The sequence below is a fragment of the Clavelina lepadiformis genome, chromosome 7 (genome assembly GCF_947623445.1).
Source record: "Clavelina lepadiformis chromosome 7, kaClaLepa1.1, whole genome shotgun sequence".
NCBI classification, from domain to species: domain Eukaryota; kingdom Metazoa; phylum Chordata; class Ascidiacea; order Aplousobranchia; family Clavelinidae; genus Clavelina; species Clavelina lepadiformis.
The window spans coordinates 6,014,792-6,041,978 of record NC_135246.1 but is presented as its reverse complement, the minus strand read 5'-3'; positions in this window follow the sequence as shown (position 1 = coordinate 6,041,978).

Here is a 27,187-nt window from a genome sequence, read left to right as displayed (position 1 = left end):
AGTTAGAGCTTTTAGCAATGTGAATTGCACATTTGGCACCATATTGTTCACAATGTACTTTTTAGGACCTATATAACTAATGTATAGTGCAAGTTTTTAAGTTAAGTTCTTTTAACGATAACAGACAAACCTCTCGTTGGTTAACTGTTATACTTTTATTATTTACTTATTAGACTCTAATAAACATTTTGAGACCAGTTAGAACGTTTTGCAATGTGAATTGCACATTTGGCACCATATTGTTCACAAGGTACTTTTTAGGACCTATGTAACTAATGTATAGTGCAAATTTTTTAGTTAAGTTCTTTTAACGATAACAGACAAACCTCTTCTTGGTTAATTGTTATACTTTTATTATTTACTTATTAGACTCTAATAAACATTTTGAGACCAGTTAGAACGTTTAGCAATGTGAATTGCACATTTGGCACCATATTGTTCACAAGGTACTTTTTAGGGCCTATATAACTAATGCATAGTGCAAATTTTTTAGTTAAGTTCTTTTAACGATAATAGACAAACCTCTCCTTGGTTAACTGTTATACTTTTATTATTTACTTATTAGACTCTAATAAACATTTTGAGACCAGTTAGAACTTTTAGCAATGTGAATTGCACATTTGGCACCATATTGTTCACAAGGTACTTTTTAGGGCCTATATAACTAATGTATAGTGCAAATTTTTTAGTTAAGTTCTTTTAACGATAACAGACAAACCTCTCATTGGTTAACTGCTATACTTTTATTATTTACTTATTAGACTCTAATAAACATTTTGAGACCAGTTAGAGCTTTTAGCAATGTGAATTGCACAATTGGCACCATATTGTTCACAATGTACTTTTTAGGACCTATATAACTAATGTATAGTGCAAATTTTTTAGTTAAGTTCTTTTAACGATAACAGACAAACCTCTCGTTGGTTAACTGTTATACTTTTATTATTTACTTATTAGACTCTAATAAACATTTTGAGACCAGTTAGAACGTTTTGCAATGTGAATTGCACATTTGGCACCATATTGTTCACAAGGTACTTTTTAGGACCTATGTAACTAATGTATAGTGCAAATTTTTTAGTCAAGTTCTTTTAACGATAACAGACAAACCTCTTCTTGGTTAATTGTTATACTTTTATTATTTACTTATTAGACTCTAATAAACATTTTGAGACCAGTTAGAACTTTTAGCAATGTGAATTGCACATTTGGCACCATATTGTTCACAAGGTACTTTTTAGGGCCTATATAACTAATGTATAGTGCAAATTTTTTAGTTAAGTTCTTTTAACGATAACAGACAAACCTCTCATTGGTTAACTGTTATACTTTTATTATTTACTTATTAGACTCTATTAAACATTTTGAGACCAGTTAGAACGTTTTGCAATGTGAATTGCACATTTGGCACCATATTGTTCACAATGTACTTTTTAGCACCTATATAACTAGTGTATAGTGCAAATTTTTTAGTTAAGTTCTTTTAACGATAACAGACAAACCTCTCGTTGGTTAACTGTTATACTTTTATTATTTACTTATTAGACTCTAATAAACATTTTGAGACCAGTTAGAGCTTTTAGCAATGTGAATTGCACATTTGGCACCATATTGTTCACAATGTACTTTTTAGGACCTATATAACTAATGTATAGTGCAAGTTTTTAAGTTAAGTTCTTTTAACGATAACAGACAAACCTCTCGTTGGTTAACTGTTATACTTTTATTATTTACTTATTAGACTCTAATAAACATTTTGAGACCAGTTAGAACGTTTTGCAATGTGAATTGCACATTTGGCACCATATTGTTCACAAGGTACTTTTTAGGACCTATGTAACTAATGTATAGTGCAAATTTTTTAGTTAAGTTCTTTTAACGATAACAGACAAACCTCTTCTTGGTTAATTGTTATACTTTTATTATTTACTTATTAGACTCTAATAAACATTTTGAGACCAGTTAGAACGTTTAGCAATGTGAATTGCACATTTGGCACCATATTGTTCACAAGGTACTTTTTAGGGCCTATATAACTAATGCATAGTGCAAATTTTTTAGTTAAGTTCTTTTAACGATAACAGACAAACCTCTTGTTGGTTAACTGTTATACTTTTATTATTTACTTATTAGACTCTATTAAACATTTTGAGACCAGTTAGAACGTTTTGCAATGTGAATTGCACATTTGGCACCATATTGTTCACAAGGTACTTTTTAGGACCTATGTAACTAATGTATAGTGCAAATTTTTTAGTTAAGTTCTTTTAACGATAACAGACAAACCTTTCATTGGTGAACTGTTATACTTTTATTATTTACTTATGAGACTCTAGTAAACATTTTGAGACCAGTTAGAACTTTTAGCAATGTGAATTGCACATTTGGCACCATATTGTTCACAAGGTACTTTTTAGGGCCTATATAACTAATGTATAGTGCAAATGTTTTAGTTAAGTTCTTTTAACGATAACAGACAAACCTCTCATTGGTTAACTGCTATACTTTTATTATTTACTTATTAGACTCTAATAAACATTTTGAGACCAGTTAGAACTTTTAGCAATGTGAATTGCACATTTGGCACCATATTGTTCACAAGGTACTTTTAAGGGCCTATATAACTAATGTATAGTGCAAATTTTTTAGTTAAGTTCTTTTAACGATAACAGACAAACCTCTCATTGGTTAACTGTTATACTTTTATTATTTACTTATTAGACTCTATTAAACATTTTGAGACCAGTTAGAACGTTTTGCAATGTGAATTGCACATTTGGCACCATATTGTTCACAAGGTACTTTTTAGGACCTATGTAACTAATGTATAGTGCAAATTTTTTAGTTAAGTTCTTTTAACGATAACAGACAAACCTTTCATTGGTTAACTGTTATACTTTTATTATTTACTTATTAGACTCTAATAAACATTTTGAGACCAGTTAGAACGTTTTGCAATGTGAATTGCACATTTGGCACCATATTGTTCACAAGGTACTTTTTAGGGCCTATGTAACTAATGTATAGTGCAAATTTTTTAGTTAAGTTCTTTTAACGATAATAGACAAACCTCTCATTGGTTAACTGTTATACTTTTATTATTTACTTATTAGACTCTAATAAACATTTTGAGACCAGTTAGAACTTTTAGCAATGTGAATTGCACATTTGGCACCATATTGTTCACAAGGTACTTTTTAGGGCCTATATAACTAATGTATAGTGCAAATTTTTTAGTTAAGTTCTTTTAACGATAACAGACAAACCTCTCATTGGTTAACTGCTATACTTTTATTATTTACTTATTAGACTCTAATAAACATTTTGAGACCAGTTAGAGCTTTTAGCAATGTGAATTGCACAATTGGCACCATATTGTTCACAATGTACTTTTTAGGACCTATATAACTAATGTATAGTGCAAATTTTTTAGTTAAGTTCTTTTAACGATAACAGACAAACCTCTCGTTGGTTAACTGTTATACTTTTATTATTTACTTATTAGACTCTAATAAACATTTTGAGACCAGTTAGAACGTTTTGCAATGTGAATTGCACATTTGGCACCATATTGTTCACAAGGTACTTTTTAGGACCTATGTAACTAATGTATAGTGCAAATTTTTTAGTTAAGTTCTTTTAACGATAACAGACAAACCTCTTCTTGGTTAATTGTTATACTTTTATTATTTACTTATTAGACTCTAATAAACATTTTGAGACCAGTTAGAACTTTTAGCAATGTGAATTGCACATTTGGCACCATATTGTTCACAAGGTACTTTTTAGGGCCTATATAACTAATGTATAGTGCAAATTTTTTAGTTAAGTTCTTTTAACGATAACAGACAAACCTCTCATTGGTTAACTGTTATACTTTTATTATTTACTTATTAGACTCTATTAAACATTTTGAGACCAGTTAGAACGTTTTGCAATGTGAATTGCACATTTGGCACCATATTGTTCACAAGGTACTTTTTAGGACCTATGTAACTAATGTATAGTGCAAATTTTTTAGTTAAGTTCTTTTAACGATAACAGACAAACCTTTCATTGGTTAACTGTTATACTTTTATTATTTACTTATTAGACTCTAATAAACATTTTGAGACCAGTTAGAACGTTTTGCAATGTGAATTGCACTTTTGGCACCATATTGTTCACAAGGTACTTTTTAGGGCCTATGTAACTAATGTATAGTGCAAATTTTTTAGTTAAGTTCTTTTAACGATAACAGACAAACCTCTCGTTGGTTAACTATTATACTTTTATTATTTACTTATTAGACTCTAATAAACATTTTGAGACCAGTTAGAACTTTTAGCAATGTGAATTGCACATTTGGCACCATATTGTTCACAAGGTACTTTTTAGGGCCTATATAACTAATGTATAGTGCAAATTTTTTAGTTAAGTTCGTTTAACGATAACAGACAAACCTCTCATTGGTTAACTGCTATACTTTTATTATTTACTTATTAGACTCTAATAAACATTTTGAGACCAGTTAGAGCTTTCAGCAATGTGAATTGCACATTTGGCACCATATTGTTCACAATGTACTTTTTAGGACCTATATAACTAATGTATAGTGCAAGTTTTTAAGTTAAGTTCTTTTAACGATAACAGACAAACCTCTCGTTGGTTAACTGTTATACTTTTATTATTTACTTATTAGACTCTAATAAACATTTTGAGACCAGTTAGAACGTTTTCCAATGTGAATTGCACATTTGGCACCATATTGTTCACAAGGTACTTTTTAGGACCTATGTAACTAATGTATAGTGCAAATTTTTTAGTTAAGTTCTTTTAACGATAACAGACAAACCTCTTCTTGGTTAATTGTTATACTTTTATTATTTACTTATTAGACTCTAATAAACATTTTGAGACCAGTTAGAACGTTTAGCAATGTGAATTGCACATTTGGCACCATATTGTTCACAAGGTACATTTTAGGGCCTATATAACTAATGCATAGTGCAAATTTTTTAGTTAAGTTCTTTTAACGATAACAGACAAACCTCTTGTTGGTTAACTGTTATACTTTTATTATTTACTTATTAGACTCTATTAAACATTTTGAGACCAGTTAGAACGTTTTGCAATGTGAATTGCACATTTGGCACCATATTGTTCACAAGGTACTTTTTAGGACCTATGTAACTAATGTATAGTGCAAATTTTTTAGTTAAGTTCTTTTAACGATAACAGACAAACCTTTCATTGGTTAACTGTTATACTTTTATTATTTACTTATAAGACTCTAATAAACATTTTGAGACCAGTTAGAACTTTTAGCAATGTGAATTGCACATTTGGCACCATATTGTTCACAAGGTACTTTTTAGGGCCTATATAACTAATGTATAGTGCAAATTTTTTAGTTAAGTTCTTTTAACGATAACAGACAAACCTCTCATTGGTTAACTGTTATACTTTTATTATTTACTTATTAGACTCTATTAAACATTTTGAGACCAGTTAGAACGTTTTGCAATGTGAATTGCACATTTGGCACCATATTGTTCACAATGTACTTTTTAGCACCTATATAACTAGTGTATAGTGCAAATTTTTTAGTTAAGTTCTTTTAACGATAACAGACAAACCTCTCGTTGGTTAACTGTTATACTTTTATTATTTACTTATTAGACTCTAATAAACATTTTGAGACCAGTTAGAGCTTTTAGCAATGTGAATTGCACATTTGGCACCATATTGTTCACAATGTACTTTTTAGGACCTATATAACTAATGTATAGTGCAAGTTTTTAAGTTAAGTTCTTTTAACGATAACAGACAAACCTCTCGTTGGTTAACTGTTATACTTTTATTATTTACTTATTAGACTCTAATAAACATTTTGAGACCAGTTAGAACGTTTTGCAATGTGAATTGCACATTTGGCACCATATTGTTCACAAGGTACTTTTTAGGACCTATGTAACTAATGTATAGTGCAAATTTTTTAGTTAAGTTCTTTTAACGATAACAGACAAACCTCTTCTTGGTTAATTGTTATACTTTTATTATTTACTTATTAGACTCTAATAAACATTTTGAGACCAGTTAGAACGTTTAGCAATGTGAATTGCACATTTGGCACCATATTGTTCACAAGGTACTTTTTAGGGCCTATATAACTAATGCATAGTGCAAATTTTTTAGTTAAGTTCTTTTAACGATAACAGACAAACCTCTTGTTGGTTAACTGTTATACTTTTATTATTTACTTATTAGACTCTATTAAACATTTTGAGACCAGTTAGAACGTTTTGCAATGTGAATTGCACATTTGGCACCATATTGTTCACAAGGTACTTTTTAGGACCTATGTAACTAATGTATAGTGCAAATTTTTTAGTTAAGTTCTTTTAACGATAACAGACAAACCTTTCATTGGTGAACTGTTATACTTTTATTATTTACTTATGAGACTCTAGTAAACATTTTGAGACCAGTTAGAACTTTTAGCAATGTGAATTGCACATTTGGCACCATATTGTTCACAAGGTACTTTTTAGGGCCTATATAACTAATGTATAGTGCAAATGTTTTAGTTAAGTTCTTTTAACGATAACAGACAAACCTCTCATTGGTTAACTGCTATACTTTTATTATTTACTTATTAGACTCTAATAAACATTTTGAGACCAGTTAGAACTTTTAGCAATGTGAATTGCACATTTGGCACCATATTGTTCACAAGGTACTTTTAAGGGCCTATATAACTAATGTATAGTGCAAATTTTTTAGTTAAGTTCTTTTAACGATAACAGACAAACCTCTCGTTGGTTAACTGTTATACTATTATTATTTACTTATTAGACTCTATTAAACATTTTGAGACCAGTTAGAACGTTTTGCAATGTGAATTGCACATTTGGCACCATATTGTTCACAAGGTACTTTTTAGGACCTATGTAACTAATGTATAGTGCAAATTTTTTAGTTAAGTTCTTTTAACGATAACAGACAAACCTTTCATTGGTTAACTGTTATACTTTTATTATTTACTTATTAGACTCTAATAAACATTTTGAGACCAGTTAGAACGTTTTGCAATGTGAATTGCACATTTGGCACCATATTGTTCACAAGGTACTTTTTAGGGCCTATGTAACTAATGTATAGTGCAAATTTTTTAGTTAAGTTCTTTTAACGATAATAGACAAACCTCTCATTGGTTAACTGTTATACTTTTATTATTTACTTATTAGACTCTAATAAACATTTTGAGACCAGTTAGAACTTTTAGCAATGTGAATTGCACATTTGGCACCATATTGTTCACAAGGTACTTTTTAGGGCCTATATAACTAATGTATAGTGCAAATTTTTTAGTTAAGTTCTTTTAACGATAACAGACAAACCTCTCATTGGTTAACTGCTATACTTTTATTATTTACTTATTAGACTCTAATAAACATTTTGAGACCAGTTAGAGCTTTTAGCAATGTGAATTGCACAATTGGCACCATATTGTTCACAATGTACTTTTTAGGACCTATATAACTAATGTATAGTGCAAATTTTTTAGTTAAGTTCTTTTAACGATAACAGACAAACCTCTCGTTGGTTAACTGTTATACTTTTATTATTTACTTATTAGACTCTAATAAACATTTTGAGACCAGTTAGAACGTTTTGCAATGTGAATTGCACATTTGGCACCATATTGTTCACAAGGTACTTTTTAGGACCTATGTAACTAATGTATAGTGCAAATTTTTTAGTTAAGTTCTTTTAACGATAACAGACAAACCTCTTCTTGGTTAATTGTTATACTTTTATTATTTACTTATTAGACTCTAATAAACATTTTGAGACCAGTTAGAACTTTTAGCAATGTGAATTGCACATTTGGCACCATATTGTTCACAAGGTACTTTTTAGGGCCTATATAACTAATGTATAGTGCAAATTTTTTAGTTAAGTTCTTTTAACGATAACAGACAAACCTCTCATTGGTTAACTGTTATACTTTTATTATTTACTTATTAGACTCTATTAAACATTTTGAGACCAGTTAGAACGTTTTGCAATGTGAATTGCACATTTGGCACCATATTGTTCACAAGGTACTTTTTAGGACCTATGTAACTAATGTATAGTGCAAATTTTTTAGTTAAGTTCTTTTAACGATAACAGACAAACCTTTCATTGGTTAACTGTTATACTTTTATTATTTACTTATTAGACTCTAATAAACATTTTGAGACCAGTTAGAACGTTTTGCAATGTGAATTGCACTTTTGGCACCATATTGTTCACAAGGTACTTTTTAGGGCCTATGTAACTAATGTATAGTGCAAATTTTTTAGTTAAGTTCTTTTAACGATAACAGACAAACCTCTCGTTGGTTAACTATTATACTTTTATTATTTACTTATTAGACTCTAATAAACATTTTGAGACCAGTTAGAACTTTTAGCAATGTGAATTGCACATTTGGCACCATATTGTTCACAAGGTACTTTTTAGGGCCTATATAACTAATGTATAGTGCAAATTTTTTAGTTAAGTTCGTTTAACGATAACAGACAAACCTCTCATTGGTTAACTGCTATACTTTTATTATTTACTTATTAGACTCTAATAAACATTTTGAGACCAGTTAGAGCTTTCAGCAATGTGAATTGCACATTTGGCACCATATTGTTCACAATGTACTTTTTAGGACCTATATAACTAATGTATAGTGCAAGTTTTTAAGTTAAGTTCTTTTAACGATAACAGACAAACCTCTCGTTGGTTAACTGTTATACTTTTATTATTTACTTATTAGACTCTAATAAACATTTTGAGACCAGTTAGAACGTTTTCCAATGTGAATTGCACATTTGGCACCATATTGTTCACAAGGTACTTTTTAGGACCTATGTAACTAATGTATAGTGCAAATTTTTTAGTTAAGTTCTTTTAACGATAACAGACAAACCTCTTCTTGGTTAATTGTTATACTTTTATTATTTACTTATTAGACTCTAATAAACATTTTGAGACCAGTTAGAACGTTTAGCAATGTGAATTGCACATTTGGCACCATATTGTTCACAAGGTACATTTTAGGGCCTATATAACTAATGCATAGTGCAAATTTTTTAGTTAAGTTCTTTTAACGATAACAGACAAACCTCTTGTTGGTTAACTGTTATACTTTTATTATTTACTTATTAGACTCTATTAAACATTTTGAGACCAGTTAGAACGTTTTGCAATGTGAATTGCACATTTGGCACCATATTGTTCACAAGGTACTTTTTAGGACCTATGTAACTAATGTATAGTGCAAATTTTTTAGTTAAGTTCTTTTAACGATAACAGACAAACCTTTCATTGGTTAACTGTTATACTTTTATTATTTACTTATAAGACTCTAATAAACATTTTGAGACCAGTTAGAACTTTTAGCAATGTGAATTGCACATTTGGCACCATATTGTTCACAAGGTACTTTTTAGGGCCTATATAACTAATGTATAGTGCAAATTTTTGTAGTTAAGTTCTTTTAACGATAACAGACAAACCTCTCGTTGGTTAACTGTTATACTTTTATTATTTACTTATTAGACTCTATTAAACATTTTGAGACCAGTTAGAACGTTTTGCAATGTGAATTGCACATTTGGCACCATATTGTTCACAAGGTACTTTTTAGGACCTATATAACTAATGTATAGTGCAAATTTTTTAGTTAAGTTCGTTTAACGATAACAGACAAACCTCTCATTGGTTAACTGCTATACTTTTATTATTTACTTATTAGACTCTAATAAACATTTTGAGACCAGTTAGAACTTTTAGCAATGTGAATTGCACATTTGGCACCATATTGTTCACAAGGTACTTTTTAGGGCCTATATAACTAATGTATAGTGCAAATTTTTTAGTTAAGTTCGTTTAACGATAACAGACAAACCTCTCATTGGTTAACTGCTATACTTTTATTATTTACTTATTAGACTCTAATAAACATTTTGAGACCAGTTAGAGCTTTTAGCAATGTGAATTGCACATTTGGCACCATATTGTTCACAATGTACTTTTTAGGACCTATATAACTAATGTATAGTGCAAGTTTTTAAGTTAAGTTCTTTTAACGATAACAGACAAACCTCTCGTTGGTTAACTGTTATACTTTTATTATTTACTTATTAGACTCTAATAAACATTTTGAGACCAGTTAGAACGTTTTGCAATGTGAATTGCACATTTGGCACCATATTGTTCACAAGGTACTTTTTAGGACCTATGTAACTAATGTATAGTGCAAATTTTTTAGTTAAGTTCTTTTAACGATAACAGACAAACCTCTCCTTGGTTAATTGTTATACTTTTATTATTTACTTATTAGACTCTAATAAACATTTTGAGACCAGTTAGAACTTTTAGCAATGTGAATTGCACATTTGGCACCATATTGTTCACAAGGTACTTTTTAGGGCCTATATAACTAATGCATAGTGCAAATTTTTTAGTTAAGTTCTTTTAACGATAACAGACAAACCTCTTGTTGGTTAACTGTTATACTTTTATTATTTACTTATTAGACTCTATTAAACATTTTGAGACCAGTTAGAACGTTTTGCAATGTGAATTGCACATTTGGCACCATATTGTTCACAAGGTACTTTTTAGGACCTATGTAACTAATGTATAGTGCAAATTTTTTAGTTAAGTTCTTTTAACGATAACAGACAAACCTTTCATTGGTTAACTGTTATACTTTTATTATTTACTTATAAGACTCTAATAAACATTTTGAGACCAGTTAGAACTTTTAGCAATGTGAATTGCACATTTGGCACCATATTGTTCACAAGGTACTTTTTAGGGCCTATATAACTAATGTATAGTGCAAATTTTTGTAGTTAAGTTCTTTTAACGATAACAGACAAACCTCTCGTTGGTTAACTGTTATACTTTTATTATTTACTTATTAGACTCTATTAAACATTTTGAGACCAGTTAGAACGTTTTGCAATGTGAATTGCACATTTGGCACCATATTGTTCACAAGGTACTTTTTAGGACCTATATAACTAATGTATAGTGCAAATTTTTTAGTTAAGTTCGTTTAACGATAACAGACAAACCTCTCATTGGTTAACTGCTATACTTTTATTATTTACTTATTAGACTCTAATAAACATTTTGAGACCAGTTAGAACTTTTAGCAATGTGAATTGCACATTTGGCACCATATTGTTCACAAGGTACTTTTTAGGGCCTATATAACTAATGTATAGTGCAAATTTTTTAGTTAAGTTCGTTTAACGATAACAGACAAACCTCTCATTGGTTAACTGCTATACTTTTATTATTTACTTATTAGACTCTAATAAACATTTTGAGACCAGTTAGAGCTTTTAGCAATGTGAATTGCACATTTGGCACCATATTGTTCACAATGTACTTTTTAGGACCTATATAACTAATGTATAGTGCAAGTTTTTAAGTTAAGTTCTTTTAACGATAACAGACAAACCTCTCGTTGGTTAACTGTTATACTTTTATTATTTACTTATTAGACTCTAATAAACATTTTGAGACCAGTTAGAACGTTTTGCAATGTGAATTGCACATTTGGCACCATATTGTTCACAAGGTACTTTTTAGGACCTATGTAACTAATGTATAGTGCAAATTTTTTAGTTAAGTTCTTTTAACGATAACAGACAAACCTCTCCTTGGTTAATTGTTATACTTTTATTATTTACTTATTAGACTCTAATAAACATTTTGAGACCAGTTAGAACTTTTAGCAATGTGAATTGCACATTTGGCACCATATTGTTCACAAGGTACTTTTTAGGGCCTATATAACTAATGCATAGTGCAAATTTTTTAGTTAAGTTCTTTTAACGATAACAGACAAACCTCTTGTTGGTTAACTGTTATACTTTTATTATTTACTTATTAGACTCTATTAAACATTTTGAGACCAGTTAGAACGTTTTGCAATGTGAATTGCACATTTGGCACCATATTGTTCACAAGGTACTTTTTAGGACCTATGTAACTAATGTATAGTGCAAATTTTTTAGTTAAGTTCTTTTAACGATAACAGACAAACCTTTCATTGGTTAACTGTTATACTTTTATTATTTACTTATAAGACTCTAATAAACATTTTGAGACCAGTTAGAACTTTTAGCAATGTGAATTGCACATTTGGCACCATATTGTTCACAAGGTACTTTTTAGGGCCTATATAACTAATGTATAGTGCAAATTTTTGTAGTTAAGTTCTTTTAACGATAACAGACAAACCTCTCGTTGGTTAACTGTTATACTTTTATTATTTACTTATTAGACTCTATTAAACATTTTGAGACCAGTTAGAACGTTTTGCAATGTGAATTGCACATTTGGCACCATATTGTTCACAAGGTACTTTTTAGGACCTATGTAACTAATGTATAGTGCAAATTTTTTAGTTAAGTTCTTTTAACGATAACAGACAAACCTTTCATTGGTTAACTGCTATAGTTTTATTATTTACTTATTAGACTCTACTAAACATTTTGAGACCAGTTAGAATGTTTTGCAATGTGAATTGCACATTTGGCACCATATTGTTCACAAGGTACTTTTTAGGACCTATATAACTAATGTATAGTGCAAATTTTTTAGTTAAGTTCTTTTAACGATAACAGACAAACCTTTCATTGGTTAACTGTTATACTTTTATTATTTACTTATTAGACTCTAATAAACATTTTGAGACCAGTTAGAACTTTTAGCAATGTGAATTGCACATTTGGCACCATATTGTTCACAAGGTACTTTTTAGGGCCTATATAACTAATGTATAGTGCAAATTTTTTAGTTAAGTTCTTTTAACGATAACAGACAAACCTCTCCTTGGTTAACTGCTATACTTTTATTATTTACTTATTAGACTCTAATAAACATTTTGAGACCAGTTAGAGCTTTTAGCAATGTGAATTGCACATTTGGCACCATATTGTTCACAATGTACTTTTTAGCACCTATATAACTAGTGTATAGTGCAAATTTTTTAGTTAAGTTCTTTTAACGATAACAGACAAACCTTTCGTTGGTTAACTGTTATACTTTTATTATTTACTTATTAGACTCTAATAAACATTTTGAGACCAGTTAGAACTTTTAGCAATGTGAATTGCACATTTGGCACCATATTGTTCACAAGGTACTTTTTAGGGCCTATATAACTAATGTATAGTGCAAATTTTTTAGTTAAGTTCTTTTAACGATAACAGACAAACCTCTCATTGGTTAACTGTTATACTTTTATTATTTACTTATTAGACTCTATTAAACATTTTGAGACCAGTTAGAACGTTTTGCAATGTGAATTGCACATTTGGCACCATATTGTTCACAAGGTACTTTTTAGGACCTATGTAACTAATGTATAGTGCAAATTTTTTAGTTAAGTTCTTTTAACGATAACAGACAAACCTTTCATTGGTGAACTGTTATACTTTTATTATTTACTTATGAGACTCTAGTAAACATTTTGAGACCAGTTAGAACTTTTAGCAATGTGAATTGCACATTTGGCACCATATTGTTCACAAGGTACTTTTTAGGGCCTATATAACTAATGTATAGTGCAAATTTTTTAGTTAAGTTCTTTTAACGATAACAGACAAACCTCTCATTGGTTAACTGCTATACTTTTATTATTTACTTATTAGACTCTAATAAACATTTTGAGACCAGTTAAAGCTTTTAGCAATGTGAATTGCACATTTGGCACCATATTGTTCACAATGTACTTTTTAGGACCTATATAACTAATGTATAGTGCAAATTTTTTGGTTAAGTTCTTTTAACGATAACAGACAAACCTCTCTTTGGTTAACTGTTATACTTTTATTATTTACTTATTAGACTCTAATAAACATTTTGAGACCAGTTAGAACGTTTTGCAATGTGAATTGCACATTTGGCACCATATTGTTCACAATGTACTTTTTAGGACCTATGTAACTAATGTATAGTGCAAATTTTTTAGTTAAGTTCTTTTAACGATAACAGACAAACCTCTTCTTGGTTAATTGTTGTACTTTTATTATTTACTTATTAGACTCTAATAAACATTTTGAGACCAGTTAGAACTTTTAGCAATGTGAATTGCACATTTGGCACCATATTGTTCACAAGGTACTTTTTAGGGCCTATATAACTAATGTATAGTGCAAATTTTTTAGTTAAGTTCTTTTAACGATAACAGACAAACCTCTCATTGGTTAACTGTTATACTTTTATTATTTACTTATTAGACTCTATTAAACATTTTGAGACCAGTTAGAACGTTTTGCAATGTGAATTGCACATTTGGCACCATATTGTTCACAAGGTACTTTTTAGGACCTATGTAACTAATGTATAGTGCAAATTTTTTAGTTAAGTTCTTTTAACGATAACAGACAAACCTTTCATTGGTTAACTGTTATACTTTTATTATTTACTTATTAGACTCTAATAAACATTTTGAGACCAGTTAGAACGTTTTGCAATGTGAATTGCACATTTGGCACCATATTGTTCACAAGGTACTTTTTAGGGCCTATGTAACTAATGTATAGTGCAAATTTTTTAGTTAAGTTCTTTTAACGATAACAGACAAACCTCTCCTTGGTTAACTGTTATACTTTTATTATTTACTTATTAGACTCTAATAAACATTTTGAGACCAGTTAGAACTTTTAGCAATGTGAATTGCACATTTGGCACCATATTGTTCACAAGGTACTTTTTAGGGCCTATATAACTAATGTATAGTGCAAATTTTTTAGTTAAGTTCTTTTAACGATAACAGACAAACCTCTCATTGGTTAACTGCTATACTTTTATTATTTACTTATTAGACTCTAATAAACATTTTGAGACGAGTTAGAGCTTTTAGCAATGTGAATTGCACAATTGGCACCATATTGTTCACAATGTACTTTTTAGGACCTATATAACTAATGTATAGTGCAAATTTTTTAGTTAAGTTCTTTTAACGATAACAGACAAACCTCTCGTTGGTTAACTGTTATACTTTTATTATTTACTTATTTGACTCTAATAAACATTTTGAGACCAGTTAGAACGTTTTGCAATGTGAATTGCACATTTGGCACCATATTGTTCACAAGGTACTTTTTAGGACCTATGTAACTAATGTATAGTGCAAATTTTTTAGTTAAGTTCTTTTAACGATAACAGACAAACCTCTTCTTGGTTAACTGTTATACTTTTATTATTTACTTATTAGACTCTATTAAACATTTTGAGACCAGTTAGAACGTTTTGCAATGTGAATTGCACATTTGGCACCATATTGTTCACAAGGTACTTTTTAGGACCTATGTAACTAATGTATAGTGCAAATTTTTTAGTTAAGTTCTTTTAACGATAACAGACAAACCTCTCGTTGGTTAACTGTTATACTTTTATTATTTACTTATTAGACTCTAATAAACATTTTGAGACCAGTTAGAACGTTTTGCAATGTGAATTGCACATTTGGCACCATAATGTTCACAAGGTACTTTTTAGGGCCTATGTAACTCATGTATAGTGCAAATTTTTTAGTTAAGTTCTTTTAACGATAATAGACAAACCTCTCCTTGGTTAACTGTTATACTTTTATTATTTACTTATTAGACTCTAATAAACATTTTGAGACCAGTTAGAACTTTTAGCAATGTGAATTGCACATTTGGCACCATATTGTTCACAAGGTACTTTTTAGGGCCTATATAACTAATGTATAGTGCAAATTTTTTAGTTAAGTTCTTTTAACGATAACAGACAAACCTCTCATTGGTTAACTGCTATACTTTTATTATTTACTTATTAGACTCTAATAAACATTTTGAGACCAGTTAGAGCTTTTAGCAATGTGAATTGCACAATTGGCACCATATTGTTCACAATGTACTTTTTAGGACCTATATAACTAATGTATAGTGCAAATTTTTTAGTTAAGTTCTTTTAACGATAACAGACAAACCTCTCGTTGGTTAACTGTTATACTTTTATTATTTACTTATTAGACTCTAATAAACATTTTGAGACCAGTTAGAACGTTTTGCAATGTGAATTGCACATTTGGCACCATATTGTTCACAAGGTACTTTTTAGGACCTATGTAACTAATGTATAGTGCAAATTTTTTAGTTAAGTTCTTTTAACGATAACAGACAAACCTCTTCTTGGTTAATTGTTATACTTTTATTATTTACTTATTAGACTCTAATAAACATTTTGAGACCAGTTAGAACTTTTAGCAATGTGAATTGCACATTTGGCACCATATTGTTCACAAGGTACTTTTTAGGGCCTATATAACTAATGTATAGTGCAAATTTTTTAGTTAAGTTCTTTTAACGATAACAGACAAACCTCTCATTGGTTAACTGTTATACTTTTATTATTTACTTATTAGACTCTATTAAACATTTTGAGACCAGTTAGAACGTTTTGCAATGTGAATTGCACATTTGGCACCATATTGTTCACAAGGTACTTTTTAGGACCTATGTAACTAATGTATAGTGCAAATTTTTTAGTTAAGTTCTTTTAACGATAACAGACAAACCTTTCATTGGTTAACTGTTATACTTTTATTATTTACTTATTAGACTCTAATAAACATTTTGAGACCAGTTAGAACGTTTTGCAATGTGAATTGCACATTTGGCACCATATTGTTCACAAGGTACTTTTTAGGACCTATGTAACTAATGTATAGTGCAAATTTTTTAGTTAAGTTCTTTTAACGATAACAGACAAACCTTTCATTGGTTAACTGTTATACTTTTATTATTTACTTATTAGACTCTAATAAACATTTTGAGACCAGTTAGAACGTTTTGCAATGTGAATTGCACATTTGGCACCATATTGTTCACAAGGTACTTTTTAGGGCCTATATAACTAATGTATAGTGCAAATTTTTTAGTTAAGTTCTTTTAACGATAACAGACAAACCTCTCATTGGTTAACTGTTATACTTTTATTATTTACTTATTAGACTCTATTAAACATTTTGAGACCAGTTAGAACGTTTTGCAATGTGAATTGCACATTTGGCACCATATTGTTCACAAGGTACTTTTTAGGACCTATGTAACTAATGTATAGTGCAAATTTTTTAGTTAAGTTCTTTTAACGATAACAGACAAACCTTTCTTTGGTTAACTGTTATACTTTTATTATTTACTTATTAGACTCTAATAAACATTTTGAGACCAGTTAGAACGTTTTGCAATGTGAATTGCACATTTGGCACCATATTGTTCACAAGGTACTTTTTAGGACCTATGTAACTAATGTATATTGCAAATTTTTTAGTTAAGTTCTTTTAACGATAACAGACAAACCTTTCATTGGTTAACTGTTATACTTTTATTATTTACTTATTAGACTCTAATAAACATTTTGAGACCAGTTAGAACGTTTTGCAATGTGAATTGCACTTTTGGCACCATATTGTTCACAAGGTACTTTTTAGGGCCTATATAACTAATGTATAGTGCAAATTTTTTAGTTAAGTTCGTTTAACGATAACAGACAAACCTCTCATTGGTTAACTGCTATACTTTTATTATTTACTTATTAGACTCTAATAAACATTTTGAGACCAGTTAGAGCTTTTAGCAATGTGAATTGCACATTTGGCACCATATTGTTCACAATGTACTTTTTAGGACCTATATAACTAATGTATAGTGCAAGTTTTTAAGTTAAGTTCTTTTAACGATAACAGACAAACCTCTCGTTGGTTAACTGTTATACTTTTATTATTTACTTATTAGACTCTAATAAACATTTTGAGACCAGTTAGAACGTTTTGCAATGTGAATTGCACATTTGGCACCATAATGTTCACAAGGTACTTTTTAGGACCTATGTAACTAATTTATAGTGCAAATTTTTTAGTTAAGTTCTTTTAACGATAACAGACAAACCTCTTCTTGGTTAACTGTTATACTTTTATTATTTACTTATTAGACTCTAATAAACATTTTGAGACCAGTTAGAACTTTTTGCAATGTGAATTGCACATTTGGCACCATATTGTTCACAAGGTACTTTTTAGGGCCTATATAACTAATGCATAGTGCAAATTTTTTAGTTAAGTTCTTTTAACGATAACAGACAAACCTCTTGTTGGTTAACTGTTATACTTTTATTATTTACTTATTAGACTCTATTAAACATTTTGAGACCAGTTAGAACGTTTTGCAATGTGAATTGCACATTTGGCACCATATTGTTCACAAGGTACTTTTTAGGACCTATGTAACTAATGTATAGTGCAAATTTTTTAGTTAAGTTCTTTTAACGATAACAGACAAACCTTTCATTGGTTAACTGTTATACTTTTATTATTTACTTATAAGACTCTAATAAACATTTTGAGACCAGTTAGAACTTTTAGCAATGTGAATTGCACATTTGGCACCATATTGTTCACAAGGTACTTTTTAGGGCCTATATAACTAATGTATAGTGCAAATTTTTGTAGTTAAGTTCTTTTAACGATAACAGACAAACCTCTCGTTGGTTAACTGTTATACTTTTATTATTTACTTATTAGACTCTATTAAACATTTTGAGACCAGTTAGAACGTTTTGCAATGTGAATTGCACATTTGGCACCATATTGTTCACAAGGTACTTTTTAGGACCTATGTAACTAATGTATAGTGCAAATTTTTTAGTTAAGTTCTTTTAACGATAACAGACAAACCTTTCATTGGTTAACTGCTATAGTTTTATTATTTACTTATTAGACTCTACTAAACATTTTGAGACCAGTTAGAATGTTTTGCAATGTGAATTGCACATTTGGCACCATATTGTTCACAAGGTACTTTTTAGGACCTATATAACTAATGTATAGTGCAAATTTTTTAGTTAAGTTCTTTTAACGATAACAGACAAACCTCTCATTGGTTAACTGTTATACTTTTATTATTTACTTATTAGACTCTAATAAACATTTTGAGACCAGTTAGAACTTTTAGCAATGTGAATTGCACATTTGGCACCATATTGTTCACAAGGTACTTTTTAGGGCCTATATAACTAATGTATAGTGCAAATTTTTTAGTTAAGTTCTTTTAACGATAACAGACAAACCTCTCATTGGTTAACTGCTATACTTTTATTATTTACTTATTAGACTCTAATAAACATTTTGAGACCAGTTAGAGCTTTTAGCAATGTGAATTGCACATTTGGCACCATATTGTTCACAATGTACTTTTTAGCACCTATATAACTAGTGTATAGTGCAAATTTTTTAGTTAAGTTCTTTTAACGATAACAGACAAACCTCTCCTTGGTTAACTGTTATACTTTTATTATTTACTTATTAGACTCTAATAAACATTTTGAGACCAGTTAGAACTTTTAGCAATGTGAATTGCACATTTGGCACCATATTGTTCACAAGGTACTTTTTAGGGCCTATATAACTAATGTATAGTGCAAATTTTTTAGTTAAGTTCTTTTAACGATAACAGACAAACCTCTCATTGGTTAACTGTTATACTTTTATTATTTACTTATTAGACTCTATTAAACATTTTGAGACCAGTTAGAACGTTTTGCAATGTGAATTGCACATTTGGCACCATATTGTTCACAAGGTACTTTTTAGGACCTATGTAACTAATGTATAGTGCAAATTTTTTAGTTAAGTTCTTTTAACGATAACAGACAAACCTTTCATTGGTGAACTGTTATACTTTTATTATTTACTTATGAGACTCTAGTAAACATTTTGAGACCAGTTAGAACTTTTAGCAATGTGAATTGCACATTTGGCACCATATTGTTCACAAGGTACTTTTTAGGGCCTATATAACTAATGTATAGTGCAAATTTTTTAGTTAAGTTCTTTTAACGATAACAGACAAACCTCTCCTTGGTTAACTGCTATACTTTTATTATTTACTTATTAGACTCTAATAAACATTTTGAGACCAGTTAAAGCTTTTAGCAATGTGAATTGCACATTTGGCACCATATTGTTCACAAGGTACTTTTTAGGACCTATGTAACTAATGTATAGTGCAAATTTTTTAGTTAAGTTCTTTTAACGATAACAGACAAACCTCTTCTTGGTTAATTGTTATACTTTTATTATTTACTTATTAGACTCTAATAAACATTTTGAGACCAGTTAGAACTTTTAGCAATGTGAATTGCACATTTGGCACCATATTGTTCACAAGGTACTTTTTAGGGCCTATATAACTAATGTATAGTGCAAATTTTTTAGTTAAGTTCTTTTAACGATAACAGACAAACCTCTCATTGGTTAACTGTTATACTTTTATTATTTACTTATTAGACTCTATTAAACATTTTGAGACCAGTTAGAACGTTTTGCAATGTGAATTGCACATTTGGCACCATATTGTTCACAAGGTACTTTTTAGGACCTATGTAACTAATGTATAGTGCAAATTTTTTAGTTAAGTTCTTTTAACGATAACAGACAAACCTTTCATTGGTTAACTGTTATACTTTTATTATTTACTTATTAGACTCTAATAAACATTTTGAGACCAGTTAGAACGTTTTGCAATGTGAATTGCACATTTGGCACCATATTGTTCACAAGGTACTTTTTAGGGCCTATGTAACTAATGTATAGTGCAAATTTTTTAGTTAAGTTCTTTTAACGATAACAGACAAACCTCTCCTTGGTTAACTGTTATACTTTTATTATTTACTTATTAGACTCTAATAAACATTTTGAGACCAGTTAGAACTTTTAGCAATGTGAATTGCACATTTGGCACCATATTGTTTACAAGGTACTTTTTAGGGCCTATATAACTAATGTATAGTGCAAATTTTTTGGTTAAGTTCTTTTAACGATAACAGACAAACCTCTCATTGGTTAACTGCTATACTTTTATTATTTACTTATTAGACTCTAATAAACATTTTGAGACCAGTTAGAGCTTTTAGCAATGTGAATTGCACAATTGGCACCATATTGTTCACAATGTACTTTTTAGGACCTATATAACTAATGTATAGTGCAAATTTTTTAGTTAAGTTCTTTTAACGATAACAGACAAACCTCTCGTTGGTTAACTGTTATACTTTTATTATTTACTTATTTGACTCTAATAAACATTTTGAGACCAGTTAGAACGTTTTGCAATGTGAATTGCACATTTGGCACCATATTGTTCACAAGGTACTTTTTAGGACCTATGTAACTAATGTATAGTGCAAATTTTTTAGTTAAGTTCTTTTAACGATAACAGACAAACCTCTTCTTGGTTAATTGTTATACTTTTATTATTTACTTATTAGACTCTAATAAACATTTTGAGACCAGTTAGAACTTTTAGCAATGTGAATTGCACATTTGGCACCATATTGTTCACAAGGTACTTTTTAGGGCCTATATAAGTAATGTATAGTGCAAATTTTTTAGTTAAGTTCTTTTAACGATAACAGACAAACCTCTCATTGGTTAACTGTTATACTTTTATTATTTACTTATTAGACTCTATTAAACATTTTGAGACCAGTTAGAACGTTTTGCAATGTGAATTGCACATTTGGCACCATATTGTTCACAAGGTACTTTTTAGGACCTATGTAACTAATGTATAGTGCAAATTTTTTAGTTAAGTTCTTTTAACGATAACAGACAAACCTTTCATTGGTTAACTGTTATACTTTTATTATTTACTTATTAGACTCTAATAAACATTTTGACACCAGTTAGAACGTTTTGCAATGTGAATTGCACTTTTGGCACCATATTGTTCACAAGGTACTTTTTAGGGCCTATGTAACTAATGTATAGTGCAAATTTTTTAGTTAAGTTCTTTTAACGATAACAGACAAACCTCTCCTTGGTTAACTATTATACTTTTATTATTTACTTATTAGACTCTAATAAACATTTTGAGACCAGTTAGAACTTTTAGCAATGTGAATTGCACATTTGGCACCATATTGTTCACAAGGTACTTTTTAGGGCCTATATAACTAATGTATAGTGCAAATTTTTTAGTTAAGTTCTTTTAACGATAACAGACAAACCTTTCGTTGGTTAACTGTTATACTTTTATTATTTACTTATTAGACTCTATTAAACATTTTGAGACCAGTTAGAACGTTTTGCAATGTGAATTGCACATTTGGCACCATATTGTTCACAAGGTACTTTTTAGGGCCTATATAACTAATGTATAGTGCAAATTTTTTAGTTAAGTTCTTTTAACGATAACAGACAAACCTCTCGTTGGTTAACTGTTATACTTTTATTATTTACTTATTAGACTCTATTAAACATTTTGAGACCAGTTAGAACGTTTTGCAATGTGAATTGCACATTTGGCACCATATTGTTCACAAGGTACTTTTTAGGACGTATGTAACTAATGTATAGTGCAAATTTTTTAGTTAAGTTCTTTTAACGATAACAGACAAACCTTTCATTGGTTTACTGTTATACTTTTATTATTTACTTATTAGACTCTAATAAACATTTTGAGACCAGTTAGAACTTTTAGCAATGTGAATTGCACATTTGGCACCATATTGTTCACAAGGTACTTTTTAGGACCTATATAACTAATGTATAGTGCAAATTTTTTAGTTAAGTTCTTTTAACAATAACAGACAAACCTCTTGTTGGTTAACTGCTATACTTTTATTATTTACTTATTAGACTCTAATAAACATTTTGAGACCAGTTAGAGCTTTTAGCAATGTGAATTGCACATTTGGCACCATATTGTTCACAATGTACTTTTTAGGACCTATATAACTAATGTATAGTGCAAATTTTTTAGTTAAGTTCTTTTAACGATAACAGACAAACCTCTCGTTGGTTAACTGTTATACTTTTATTATTTACTTATTAGACTCTAATAAACATTTTGAGACCAGTTAGAACGTTTTGCAATGTGAATTGCACATTTGGCACCATATTGTTCACAAGGTACTTTTTAGGGCCTATGTAACTAATGTATAGTGCAAATTTTTTAGTTAAGTTCTTTTAACGATAACAGACAAACCTCACATTGGTTAACTGCTATACTTTTATTATTTACTTATTAGACTCTAATAAACATTTTGAGACCAGTTAGAACGTTTTGCAATGTGAATTGCACATTTGGCACCATATTGTTCACAAGGTACTTTTTAGGACCTATATAAGTAATGTATAGTGCAAATTTTTTAGTTAAGTTCTTTTAACGATAACAGACAAACATTTCATTGGTTAACTGTTATACTTTTATTATTTACTTATTAGACTCTAATAAACATTTTGAGACCAGTTAGAACGTTTTGCAATGTGAATTGCACATTTGGCACCATATTGTTCACAAGGTACTTTTTAGGACCTATGTAATTAATGTATAGTGCAAATTTTTTAGTTAAATCCTTTTAACGATAACAGACAAACCTCTCATTGTTTAACTGTTATACTTTTATTATTTACTTATTAGACTCTAATAAACATTTTGAGACCAGTTAGAACGTTTTGCAATGTGAATTGCACATTTGGCACCATATTGTTCACAAGGTACTTTTTAGGACCTATGTAACTAATGTATAGTGCAAATTTTTTAGTTAAGTTCTTTTAACGATAACAGACAAACCTCTCATTGGTTAACTGTTATACTCTTATTTTTTACTTATTAGACTCTAATAAACATTTTGAGACCAGTTAGAACGTTTTGCAATGTGAATTGCACATTTGGCACCATATTGTTCACAAGGTACTTTTTAGGACCTATGTAACTAATGTATAGTGCAAATTTTTTAGTTAAGTTCTTTTAACGATAACAGACAAACCTCTCGTTGGTTAACTGTTATACTCTTATTTTTTACTTATTAGACTCTAATAAACATTTTGAGACCAGTTAGAATATTTTGCAATGTGAATTGCACATTTGGCACCATGTTGTTCACAACGTACTTTTTAGGACCTATATAACTAATGTATAGTGCAAATTTTTTAGTTAAGTTCTTTTAACGATAACAGACAAACCTCACATTGGTTAACTTTTATACTTTTATTATTTACTTATTAGACTCTAATAAACATTTTGAGACCAGTTAGAACGTTTTGCAATGTGAATTGCACATTTGGCACCATATTGTTCACAAGGTACTTTTTAGGACCTATGTAACTAATGTATAGTGCAAATTTTTTAGTTAAGTTCTTTTAACGATAACAGACAAACCTTTCATTGGTTAACTGCTATAGTTTTATTATTTACTTATTAGACTCTACTAAACATTTTGAGACCAGTTAGAATGTTTTGCAATGTGAATTGCACATTTGGCACCATATTGTTCACAAGGTACTTTTTAGGACCTATATAACTAATGTATAGTGCAAATTTTTTAGTTAAGTTCTTTTAACGATAACAGACAAACCTCTCATTGGTTAACTGTTATACTTTTATTATTTACTTATTAGACTCTAATAAACATTTTGAGACCAGTTAGAACTTTTAGCAATGTGAATTGCACATTTGGCACCATATTGTTCACAAGGTACTTTTTAGGGCCTATATAACTAATGTATAGTGCAAATTTTTTAGTTAAGTTCTTTTAACGATAACAGACAAACCTCTCATTGGTTAACTGCTATACTTTTATTATTTACTTATTAGACTCTAATAAACATTTTGAGACCAGTTAGAGCTTTTAGCAATGTGAATTGCACATTTGGCACCATATTGTTCACAATGTACTTTTTAGCACCTATATAACTAGTGTATAGTGCAAATTTTTTAGTTAAGTTCTTTTAACGATAACAGACAAACCTCTCCTTGGTTAACTGTTATACTTTTATTATTTACTTATTAGACTCTAATAAACATTTTGAGACCAGTTAGAACTTTTAGCAATGTGAATTGCACATTTGGCACCATATTGTTCACAAGGTACTTTTTAGGGCCTATATAACTAATGTATAGTGCAAATTTTTTAGTTAAGTTCTTTTAACGATAACAGACAAACCTCTCATTGGTTAACTGTTATACTTTTATTATTTACTTATTAGACTCTATTAAACATTTTGAGACCAGTTAGAACGTTTTGCAATGTGAATTGCACATTTGGCACCATATTGTTCACAAGGTACTTTTTAGGACCTATGTAACTAATGTATAGTGCAAATTTTTTAGTTAAGTTCTTTTAACGATAACAGACAAACCTTTCATTGGTGAACTGTTATACTTTTATTATTTACTTATGAGACTCTAGTAAACATTTTGAGACCAGTTAGAACTTTTAGCAATGTGAATTGCACATTTGGCACCATATTGTTCACAAGGTACTTTTTAGGGCCTATATAACTAATGTATAGTGCAAATTTTTTAGTTAAGTTCTTTTAACGATAACAGACAAACCTCTCCTTGGTTAACTGCTATACTTTTATTATTTACTTATTAGACTCTAATAAACATTTTGAGACCAGTTAAAGCTTTTAGCAATGTGAATTGCACATTTGGCACCATATTGTTCACAAGGTACTTTTTAGGACCTATGTAACTAATGTATAGTGCAAATTTTTTAGTTAAGTTCTTTTAACGATAACAGACAAACCTCTTCTTGGTTAATTGTTATACTTTTATTATTTACTTATTAGACTCTAATAAACATTTTGAGACCAGTTAGAACTTTTAGCAATGTGAATTGCACATTTGGCACCATATTGTTCACAAGGTACTTTTTAGGGCCTATATAACTAATGTATAGTGCAAATTTTTTAGTTAAGTTCTTTTAACGATAACAGACAAACCTCTCATTGGTTAACTGTTATACTTTTATTATTTACTTATTAGACTCTATTAAACATTTTGAGACCAGTTAGAACGTTTTGCAATGTGAATTGCACATTTGGCACCATATTGTTCACAAGGTACTTTTTAGGACCTATGTAACTAATGTATAGTGCAAATTTTTTAGTTAAGTTCTTTTAACGATAACAGACAAACCTTTCATTGGTTAACTGTTATACTTTTATTATTTACTTATTAGACTCTAATAAACATTTTGAGACCAGTTAGAACGTTTTGCAATGTGAATTGCACATTTGGCACCATATTGTTCACAAGGTACTTTTTAGGGCCTATGTAACTAATGTATAGTGCAAATTTTTTAGTTAAGTTCTTTTAACGATAACAGACAAACCTCTCCTTGGTTAACTGTTATACTTTTATTATTTACTTATTAGACTCTAATAAACATTTTGAGACCAGTTAGAACTTTTAGCAATGTGAATTGCACATTTGGCACCATATTGTTTACAAGGTACTTTTTAGGGCCTATATAACTAATGTATAGTGCAAATTTTTTGGTTAAGTTCTTTTAACGATAACAGACAAACCTCTCATTGGTTAACTGCTATACTTTTATTATTTACTTATTAGACTCTAATAAACATTTTGAGACCAGTTAGAGCTTTTAGCAATGTGAATTGCACAATTGGCACCATATTGTTCACAATGTACTTTTTAGGACCTATATAACTAATGTATAGTGCAAATTTTTTAGTTAAGTTCTTTTAACGATAACAGACAAACCTCTCGTTGGTTAACTGTTATACTTTTATTATTTACTTATTTGACTCTAATAAACATTTTGAGACCAGTTAGAACGTTTTGCAATGTGAATTGCACATTTGGCACCATATTGTTCACAAGGTACTTTTTAGGACCTATGTAACTAATGTATAGTGCAAATTTTTTAGTTAAGTTCTTTTAACGATAACAGACAAACCTCTTCTTGGTTAATTGTTATACTTTTATTATTTACTTATTAGACTCTAATAAACATTTTGAGACCAGTTAGAACTTTTAGCAATGTGAATTGCACATTTGGCACCATATTGTTCACAAGGTACTTTTTAGGGCCTATATAAGTAATGTATAGTGCAAATTTTTTAGTTAAGTTCTTTTAACGATAACAGACAAACCTCTCATTGGTTAACTGTTATACTTTTATTATTTACTTATTAGACTCTATTAAACATTTTGAGACCAGTTAGAACGTTTTGCAATGTGAATTGCACATTTGGCACCATATTGTTCACAAGGTACTTTTTAGGACCTATGTAACTAATGTATAGTGCAAATTTTTTAGTTAAGTTCTTTTAACGATAACAGACAAACCTTTC